The sequence below is a fragment of the Aethalodelphis obliquidens genome, unplaced genomic scaffold (assembly GCF_003676395.1).
Source record: "Aethalodelphis obliquidens isolate GAN/ISIS:26980383/991018 unplaced genomic scaffold, ASM367639v1 scaffold2, whole genome shotgun sequence".
Taxonomy (NCBI): domain Eukaryota; kingdom Metazoa; phylum Chordata; class Mammalia; order Artiodactyla; family Delphinidae; genus Aethalodelphis; species Aethalodelphis obliquidens.
In genome coordinates this window covers 19,626,952-19,637,873 of record NW_020837946.1, presented here as the reverse complement: position 1 = coordinate 19,637,873, position 10,922 = coordinate 19,626,952, and the positions used below count along the sequence as shown (strand labels likewise).

Below are 10,922 nucleotides of genomic sequence, written 5' to 3'. Positions count from 1 at the left end.
GAGAATACAATGGTAAACAAACACAGGCTCTGCTCTCAGGAGGATTTCAACCTGGTAGAGTAGATTTTTAAATGAGCAGAAATAAGATAGAAAACTATGAGCAGGCACTGAACCCACTGGGCTTCAGCAGCGCAGGGTCCAGTCTGAGACTGGCCCTTCAGGTCTCCCACCTCAAACTACTGCAGCTGGACCCCTGAGTTCCAGACCCTTAGTACAGCTCACACCCTGGAACTGTGCCCTTCTGTGACCAACTTCATTCCACAAGCACCCATGTCACCAGCATCATGGGCAAAACAACACCAAAAACTTACTCTGTGAAGCTCAGTGGAACTAAAGACATAGAGAAAACACCCGGTAGGGATGGCCAGGAGAAGTACCAGATCCTGAAGTACAACTGCTAGGAACTCATAAAGAATCACTAGAAAGAGGAACCCAAGAAAGAATTCACCTAGATGATCAGAAATTGAGCAATAAGGAATTGGAAGAGAACTACGGTCCAAATGAGATACAGTGCTGTCCAGCATGAGAGCTGAAGAGCTCTTGGTTCAGGACAGCCCCAGTACACTCAGGCCTTTCAAAGAAACATGAGGGATTGTCAAATTTCTCAGTAGATGGTGTGGGGCTTCCCCATCCTTCTATGGACAGGAGCTGTCCTATGCTGGCTTGCATTTGGAATTCAGTACTCCAATGATAAGTGTGCATGCTTAGATAGTGTGTACTTGGGTTCTGTGCTTGCTCTGGTTGGGGTGATATTTGCTTATTTTCAATAAGTGAAAAGCACCAACATCATGTTAAGATTCAGTAAATTATTCCTCTCCAAGTTTTTGTCATCTGGGATGCAAGGGAGAGTACAATCCCTGAAGAGCAGCTAATGGTCCCGAACATGGTGGAGATTAAGGGTGGAGACCAAATTCCTAGGGATATCAGGTGGCTGGCTTCTCAGTGAGCTAAAACAGATAATTTATCTCTCACTAGGAGGTCTGAGCCCCACTCCTGTTCCCGTGACTTTACTCATGGCAATCCCCTTGAAACAAAGAACACTGGCTTCTCTTCTACAACTTATTTTAAAGGTGTGGCAACTGGCACAATCACCAACACAGACAGATTGCCTCAATGGCTTCAGGAATTGGCAATAGGAAGACAGCCATTGCCACTGAGATTGAGCACTTCATTTGTTTGTATTGTGGCAGAAGTGACCACTTCACCAGCATCCTTTTCTTTATTATCACAGTGTCCATGAAGTATGCCCTGGACTCCACCACCTTCTTCATTGGTGTCACTGCGGCCCATGAACCTGAGGACCTCCTGGTGATTGTCACTGTCACTCCATTAATGACAGAAAAACAAGTGGCCAAGAACTGCCTGGAGATGAACCTGGAAGCAGTGAAGACCTCAGTTCCGCCTCTATCATTTGCTCTGACAAGATCAGCCCTCAGACTCACAACAGAACCCATGTGCGGTGTGACAAGCAGATCTATGTGGCTGACACATGATGAACAGAAAAACCAACTCCTTGCCTGAAGCTCTGGAATCTGGGCCTCCTTATTCAAGATAATAACACTGCATACCCAAGTTGAGTTCAAACAAGGACACGAGAAACCATCATGGAGAAAGTTGTGGTTGGAGGTCATTTTCAGAGGTCATTTTGGGGGATGTGATAGAAATTAGGAAATGAGACTGCAAAGTGCCTGGAATCCCTTTTGATTCTACCAACAAATTTCAGCCCCCATACATGAGACGGATGACCCCAGTGACAGATGCTGCCTCACGATGATGAAGGGGCCCCTGAGAAGATCCTAGAGAAGTGCAGCACCATCATTATTGATGTCCTAGAGCAGCCTCGGACCAAGAGCACAGCTAAGGCCTTCCACACCATGTACATGGAGTTAGGGGTTCTGGAGGAGCCCCATTCTGGGTTTCTGTCACCTCTTCCTGCCAGCAATCAAGTTCCCAGAAGCCTACTCATTTGACAGATGTCATGACCTTTCCCACCTCCAGTTTCTGATTTGTGGGCTCTTGTCAAGGACTGATCCCCTTCGGTCCACTGTGCCTGAGGTACTTTCCAAATACCAGAGTGCTGGGGTCAAGGTTGTTATGGTCACAAGTGATCATCCCTTCACAGCCAACACTATTGCCAGGTATCATTTCAGCCAACAGTGAGATAGATGCTGAAATACATTGAAAAAGCCTCAACCTTGCTATGGAGCCAGTACACAAATAGGGTAAAGCCACTGTGATGTCCAGTATGGAGCTGAAGGACATAAATCCAGAGCACCTTGGATGAGCTCTTAACCAAGTACTTGGAAACCACCTTTGCTCAGACATCCCTCCAGCAGAAGCCAATCACTGATGTGGGCTGTCAGAGACAGATGCACTTGTTCCCGTGACAGAGGATGGACTTAACGATTCTCCAGCTCTAAAGAATGCAGATGTTGGGATTGCCATGAGGGTAGCAGGTTCTAATGGATCCAAAAATGCAGGCCACACAGGCTTACTGGATGACAGTGATGTCTTTGCATCTCTAACCACAGGGTAGAGGAAGGCCACCTCATCTTTGACAACCTAAAGAAGATTATTGCTTATACTCTGACCCAGAACATTGCCAAGCTTTGTATTTTTTTGATTTACACTATTGTCGGGCTTTCCCTGATCACTGGCATCATTACTATTTCGTTCATCAATCTGGGCACAGACTTAACTCCCTTATTGCTCTATCCTATGGGAAAGCTGAAAGTGTCATTTTGAACCAGAAACCCCACCATAAGAAAATGGACAGATTGGTGAACAAGTCACTTGCCATGTAGTCCTGCCAACACACTGGCCTCATGCAAGCTCAGGAGCTTTCGTTGTCTATGTCACCATGTATGCACGGAGGAGATTTAGGCCCAGCACTCTCATTAACCTCTGGAGCAATGGAGGAATAACAGCATGAACGATGGGGACAATTGCTATGGACAAGAATGGACGAGGTATCAGAGGAAATACCTATAATGTACAGGCTACACAGCTGCTCTCCCTGGCATCATGAACTACCAAATAGCATATCTGATCATGAAGAAGACCTGGAGCAATTTCATCTTCCAACAAGGTCTTTCCAGAAATAAAGCCATCTGGCTAGGGATTGTCTCACAGCTTATCATAGCAGTAATTCTCTCCTATGGCACTGGAAGTGTCACAGCCCTAGATTTCACCAGGCTCCTGGCTCAGGATTGGTTTGTAGATATGCCACATCCATATTCTGCTTTGGGTGTATAATGAGGTATGAAAACTTTTTATCAGACTTTACTGTGGAACCTGTTGGGATAATATATCACTAACACCATCTTTTTGCCCAAGTGTCCCCACTTCACATTGGTGATGATCTTCAGTTCTCTTGTGTAATAATGACATCATCCAAATTTATACCAGAGAAAGACAAAAACTATATGAAAGGCACTCAATTGATGTTTTGTACTTTACAGCTGAGATTTGACTATTTATGTATAAATTTTATCTCTATCTCCGGTTTTTAAATATGTAAATTTCAAGGTGATGATGTAGAGAAGAAACACTTATTTGTATATACATAGATTTCCAAGATATTAAGTAATCTTGCGTAACTCAGATATCTGCTGGGGTCTCCCTGCTTTTAAGCTCTAGGTAGGATTTCTCATACCTCTATTGTACATCCTGTTGAAGATCAATGCCTTTCTCAAGATGTCTATGAGTTCCTGGGGGAACTGTCCACTTTGCTCAAAAATCCAACTCAAGGTTTGCAGGAAATGGAGAAGGGGACAAGGTTACATCATGAGAACATGGACATGCCCCACTTTGACTCTCAGATGTTGCCAGAGGATGCTTTCCCTGCCATGTCACCCCTCACCCCCAACTCTCAGCATCTCACTGGTCCATCCATTTTTGCCTCACCTCTTCTCCTCCCTCCCAGACGGCCCTTCAACCCTACTACTGGAACGCCAGTTGGACTTCTTCCAATTCCTGCTCCAAATCCAAACTCCAAGTCCACTTTGCATATCCTAACTCAAGGGGCTGTACTGAACAAAAGGGTCTTTCATTCACCAGGAAGCCATATTGGTTTGAAATAGTAATATCTATTTCTTGTAAAACATTTGCAAAGCACTTTCCAGCACCAACGTTATGCCAATCATGTTTCATGCTTTCAATTTAGGTTTATTCATGTGTGGAACAACATCTATGTTGACAGGCCCAGAGAGACCTCATTTTAAAGTAAAAGGGAGATCAGTGCTTTGTGACTGCCTGGAGGAGTGGGATAGGGAGGGTGGGAGGGAGGGAGACGCAAGAGGGAAGAGATATGGAAACATATGTATATGTATAACTGATTCACTTTGTTATAAAGCAGAAACTAACACACCATTGTAAAGCAATTATACTCCAATAAAGATGTAAAAAAAAGTAAAATAAAATAAAAAATAAAGTAAAAGACATTTTAGAAAACAAACCAACTAAGATAGAAAGTATTAAGTGACATAAGAAAGATCCAAGGATCAGATTATCTGTAAGTGAATTTTTTTTTTAATATATAGTGAACTTTTTTTAAAATTTATTTATGGATGCATTGGGTCTTCATTGCTGTGTGCGGGCTTCCTCTAGTTGCAGCAAGCGGGGGCTACTCTTCGTTTCGGTACGTGGGCTTCTCATTGCAGTGGCTTCTCTTGTTGCAGAGCACGGGCTCTAGGCGTGCGGGCTTCAGTAGTTGTGGCACATGGGCTTAGTTGCTCCGCAGCATGTGGGATCTTCCCAGACCAGGGCTCGAACCCGTGTCCCCTGCATTAGCAGACAGATTCTTAACCACTGCACCACCAGGGAAGTCCCTGTAAGTGACTTCTAATGTCCCTTCTCAATCCTAATTTTCCGTGATTCTAGGTCATGTACCATGATGTCCAGTCAGGGACATAGAAGAGGCTTCAAGGAGCAGGTGCCTCTGGGCTGGACTTACAGAAGAGACAGTGTCAAGATAAAAGAGACAATGTTTTAAGAGAAGTTTAACAGATCCCATTTTCCTTTGAATGAATCAGAAAGCTTTACAAGAAATCAATATTGAGACTTTGAAGTTTCTGAGACAGTCTCAATTATCTTTGAAGTTTCTGAGACAGTCTCAATTATCTTTTACTCTTTATTACTTGCAAAATTAGAAGATTTTACTTCCTATCTTTCCATCCTTCTTTCTTTTAAACAACATTGATTGAGGGCCTTTTATATTTCAGGCAGTGTGCTAGGCACTGGAAATGCAAAGGTGGAGCCACCAGAGGAAGGAGTTCAAGTTCAATGGGTGAAATAAACAAAGAAACAAATGTAACTCAGGTTCAGACTGATAGTTCCTGCATCCCTGCCACAGTCTCTGGCCTCTACCCCTCAAGTTTAGGCACAATATTCAGCCCTTCTCTAGTCTATTCATCCCTAAGTCCATAATGTGAGTTTAATAACTTACTTATACATTAAACCTTCCAGGAGTTAGGAGCACCCTCCAGGTCTCTTCCATATCCTGGCTTCTCTTTCACCTCTTTCTACTCTTTTCTCTCCTCTCTCTCCTCCCAGGAACACCACAAATCCCCCTCCATGTCCTACACGCACGAGTTCCGAAGGCCTCTTTTGTTACTTGAGCATACCCTTGGGTGTCACCCTGCACCCATAGTGACTCAAAATATTTCTTCCAAATACACACAGGGCCCTCTCCAGGAAAGAATTTTGAAGAGGGAGGAAAGGGGGTCTCCATCTGTGCTCAGACAACTTTGCTGTGCTCAGAATAGGGTCGGTCTTGTCCAATAAAGACAGAAGAGGCAGCCTGGGTGGTAAAGACTAAGAGGAATTCTGATCCATAAAGTGTATTTCTAATTCTCAGTGAGACATTCCAGAAATGTAGGGAGTTGGCCCCTGGACTCACCAACGTTTGGGTTATATTTCAACCTTGATTCAGCGCCAGAATTGCACACACAGTGCCAACTCCCAGGTGCTTTGAGGAGGGCTGGGTACACTACGCCTCTCTGTTTTAGTTTTTGGGTCTTTTCCCCACGTGTCTGGGGTGTTTCTTCCATTAAAACCAGGACTTTTCCTCCTTCTAAGCCTCTACCCCAAATCCAGCCTAAGCTGATACTCCTAGGAGATGCTAAATTCACTTTGGGGCCAAAAAGTAAAAATAATTTATTCGAAAACATGCCAATAACTCCATGGAAAACTTTCAGGGGTAGTATCATTTCACTCCAGATTCTCTGATGGGAAGGAGATTTTTTGCTCAGTAATGACGTGGCAAGGACAGGTTGTTCCTGCATAGGAAGCAAAGGTGGGTCCAGGGCTGTCCCTCTTCCGGGGCTGCTGGTGCGGGTGCCTCTGCTTGTCCTTTGCTGAGCCACCTCTCCCTCTCTTTTTTTCTATTTTCTTCTCTCATCCAGGGTCCACGTCTTAGTTCAGGGCTCCAGATGAAGTCTTCTCAACAGACATGGCCTTCTTGCTAAGCCAGCCTGGATAGAAGAGTCCAGAAAAACATGACCATTGTCTTCAAGTAGCTGAAGCCCTGTCACCAGAAGAGGCATTAGATTTGCTCAGCTCAGCAGAAGAGGAGAAGAATGGGGACAATACACAGAAGATGCTAGAGGCAAAAACATCTTCACTATAATAATAAAAAAAAAAGGTTTTAGCCAAAATTAGAATTGAACTATCACAAACATCTGAAGTTAGGTATACTCCTCCAAGCCCAAAATTTATTTACAACACTAATTTGCATAGAGTGTTAGAATATTCTGGGGAAAGAACTTGAGCCGTAGAAAAACTTGGTGTTCAGACATAGAAAAGGGCATGCTGAATTTGGGGTGTGCGTGAAGCACATGCCAAGAGAAGCTAAATTTGAAAGGAAGAAGCAAAGGAGAATCTGCAACGAGGGTAGAAAAACCCTGGAGTGCTGGACATCGCCCCAGGGTCTGGGCGTCAAGGGTGAGAGTGGAGGTACTGGGAATAGCATGGTGGTGGCCTTGCTTTAATCTGCCTCAGTCTCAGGCACCCTGGTGACATGTGTATAAAGAGCAAAGTGTCTTGTGTAAACATTAAAAAAGCCATGAGATGTAAGGACACAAGCAATTCTTCAGAGAGAACCGCAAAGGAGTAGACAACCAAGAAAAAGAAACCATTCATCTTGGCAGGAAAAAAAAAATTACAATCAAGAAGCTTGGGGCTTCCCTGGTGGCGCAGTGGTTGAGAGTCCGCCTGCCGATGCAGTGGACACGGGTTCGTGCCCCGGTCCGGGAAGATCCCACATGCCGCGGAGCGGCTGGGCCCGTGAGCCATGGCCGCTGAGCCTGCGCGTCCGGAGCCTGTGCTCCGCAACGGGAGAGGCCACAACAGTGAGAGGCCCGCGTATCGCAAAAAAAAAAAAAGAAGCTTGGAGCACAGGGAGCACATCAGCAGCCTGGGGTGGAAAGGCCTTGACAGACTTCAGACCAAATGCAGCTTCAGAGATAGAGCCCCGGACAGAGCTGCTGGCACATCAGAATTATTGGCCCATCAGAGAGTAGAGAGTAGTGGCCAGGTTTTGGCAGCGGCTCCGTGGGTTCAGGCCCTCGTGGACGGGAGCCCCTGTAGATTTCCAGAGCAGCGGTCCTCTCATTACCATTCTCAGCATGAGGACCAAGCTTCTGCAGCCACATAGATGGAGGCCATCCAGTGATTCAATTTTGTATCTGTACCTTCTTTTAATATTATCCTTAAGTCAGACTTAAAATTTAGCTTTTTAAGATGTACAATTTAATAAATGTTCACAAGCGCATAAACTTGTAAAATCGCCTGCACAGTCAAGATACAGAGCGTTTCCATCCCCCGAAACATCCCCTCAGCCTCTGTGAAGTCAGTACCTCGCTTGCGTCCCCAGCCCCTGACAACCACCCATGTCTTTTGTCCCAATATATGTATACGTTCCGTTTGTTGTCTCTTCCAGGATGTCATATAAATGAAATCACAGCATATGTAGCCTTTGAGTGTGATTTCTTTCCCTTAGGTAAGGCACTTGGGATTTATTCATGACATTGTACCTATCAGTCCTATGTTCTTTTTTTCTTGCTATGCTAGTACTATCCCAGGTGTGGGCACACCACAGTTTGTTTATCCATCTGCCAATCGGTGGACTACTGTTGTTGATGTTTCGTTGTTTCCAATTTTGGATGATGAAGAATGAAGCATTCGCATACAACTTTTAGTGTGGACAAATGTTGTCGTCGGGGAAATACCTAAGAGTGGGACCACTGGGCCCTATGGTAAGCATATATTTAACTTTATAAGAAATGGCCAACCTGTATTCCCAAGTGGCTAGACCACTTGGCATTCCCAAAGGGTCCCAAAGTGTTTAACTCTTATGGTGGCCTCATTTGCATCTAAAGGAACTCAGGCTGAGAATACTGAAGTTCTACTTCTATTGACCAGAAGTCAGAATGTCCAGAAGCAGAATTCACAGGCCCTGAAAATGTGAATTCCCTTTCACTGTGCGTATTGGGCAGGAGCTGGGCGACGGCTTGTCAGGGATGCAGTAAGGGCTAGGCCCTCTGACTTTCCAGATCTCTCCCTACTCTGGAGTCTGTGATCCTATGAATAGGAGCATCACCCAGGCCAGCATCCGAAGACGTCACCCACCCACATTTCTTACACTTGGCTCACTAGACAAACGTGTGTCTTGATGTTTGACATCTTTATCAGTTTGACTGACGTGTTTCCCTGAGTTGATATTTTTCATGCAATCGATTGGATCTCTTGGCAGTTTTTGCAAAGAGAGAATGAATTAATGGACCACCCACATCTTGCTTTATTCTGTTGACCTGTTTGGGACCGTAGATATTTCACTCAAAATCTCTATGCTCTAGCTTCTCCACCTGGGGCTAACAGCACCCAGCGTGCAGAATCCCACAGATCACACCAAGCACAGGGATAACTGAGCAGTGATGTTGGTATTCATGACTAGAAAGACCACTTCTACTCTGTCCTCTTTGCTGTGGGTTCTGGAACCCATCAGACCTGAATTTGGATTCTGACTCTGTTCCTAGCTATGTGACCCTGAGTAAGTCACTTAACCTCTCTGAATCTTGGTACTGTAAAATGGACGTTCATTCTCTGCAGAGGGTTAGAGTTAATGTACATAAAGCACTTTGCATGCCTGGTGTGGAGTCCATCCTCTGGGGAGCATTATTTTTGTTTTGACGGTCCTTGAAACTTCTCTCCCTGTCACCACTACTTAAGGGGACTGTGGTCATCTCAGGCTAGTACAATGGGGAGACTGGGGCCGTGAGGTAGCACGAGTCGTAAAGCAGAAGGCAGGGTTGGGAGTGGGGAAAGTGGCAGACAGGGCTGGACAGGGGAGGGTCCAACGTGCTGACCCATCAGCAAGCATTGAAGATTTTGTCCCTCGTGGTGAAGTTGGCCCCAGGTTCCAAATCTGCAGCCATTTCCTATCACTGTCTCTGAGCTCCTGGCTCAGGACATCTTTCTGGTTAATGGCTTTACATTTCTTCCCAGGGCTCCTTGACTCCTCCCAACCATATGGGGCCTTTGGGAGATTTCCCCCAAATTCTCTGGGGACACTAGAACCACTGATGGTGGCTAAAAGGGCAGCTGCACAGTTCTAAAATGCTCTTACAACCCTGAGATATAAGTGAATCTGACCGAGCCCTGCTGACCAGTCTTCATTAGAGAAATCAGAAACCTTTAATACCTGTAAATTTTGTTTTTAAAGAGAATTCCCTAGACCAGGCCTCCATCATCTCCGAGAACACAGGAAAGACCGAGTGAACATGCCCCTCACCTTGAGAAATATCTGTAAACAGTCCTCTAAACCAACACAGCCAATTTCTCACCTCCCATTTCCACCCCCGGTTCCTCCCTTGGCATCCCTCTGTCCAACCACCTCTACCTTTCTGAGGTTTGGAAGACAAATTAATCCATTTCCTCTCCCAGCCAAGCGGTAGACCAGGACAATGGATTCCAGCCAAGAGCTGTACACGGAAGAAGCCAAGAGCTGGGTGAGCAGTGGACGTCTCTCTTCCCTGATCCTGACCTGTCCTGGATCTGGGGGAAGATGGAGATCGTGAGTCTGCTCAGAGCACCATGGGGAAAAGCACTCCTGACTTGGAGTGAAAATATGTCCACCTGGATCCCAGTCTCAACATTTCTGAGTCATGTAAATTTGGGCAAGTGACTTCTTCTAGACTCTTTGTTCAGACCCTTCGTCTATAAAATGAGGGTAATGACAACTCCCTCGCAAGAGTGTTTGGGGATTAGAGATTATATGTATAAAGCATCTGGTGCGTAGTAGGTGCTCAATAAACCATAGATCCTCCTGTTGTTATTGTCTTTCTTCTTGTGGTAAGAATTAAACAAGACAATCCATTTGAAATTCTAGCACCAATTTCACCAGATTCTCAGATGTACACCTGGAAGGAAGGGTAAGGGTTGGGCTCTCTCTCCTGTCTCTATTGCCTGAAGAGGGGCAGAAACATTCTTTGCTTCTCATCAGCTCTGTCCTTGGAGGGCAGCCTCAAAGTGATGGACGAGTTAGAACTGAAATCGTTTGAATGTCACTTTTCAGCTACTTGACTTTAGAAACATCTTATTCAGGGGGAAGTTAAGGTAGGTGGTTGAGTTTTCATAACCATTATTAATTCTGGGTTACAGACATCATTTTTCTGGGCTCTTCACATGTTCCCTCACCCTCCCACACCCACCCCAAACTGTAGAAAATCAGGAGTTGGCCTTGGACACCGTGTTCTGCGTCTGCTTGCAATCCACAGGCAATACCTGTTTGTGGGACAAACAGAGGAATCCGGTTTCCAAGGCTGTCAATCTGGAAGCCAATCCACTTGCTAAAATGATTGGAAATGGCGTCTCAACAACCTGCAGCTAAGCACAAAGGCCTCGGCCTCCAGAGAAGCTCTCAC

The 10,922-nt window shown here is 45.3% G+C and overlaps 1 pseudogene; it reads left to right on the top strand.

Moving 5' to 3' along the window:
* The first annotated feature begins 284 nt into the window (after nt 1–284).
* LOC113625319 (potassium-transporting ATPase alpha chain 2 pseudogene) lies at nt 285–3,358 on the top strand (annotated as a pseudogene).
* Nucleotides 3,359–10,922: the final 7,564 nt, after the last annotated feature.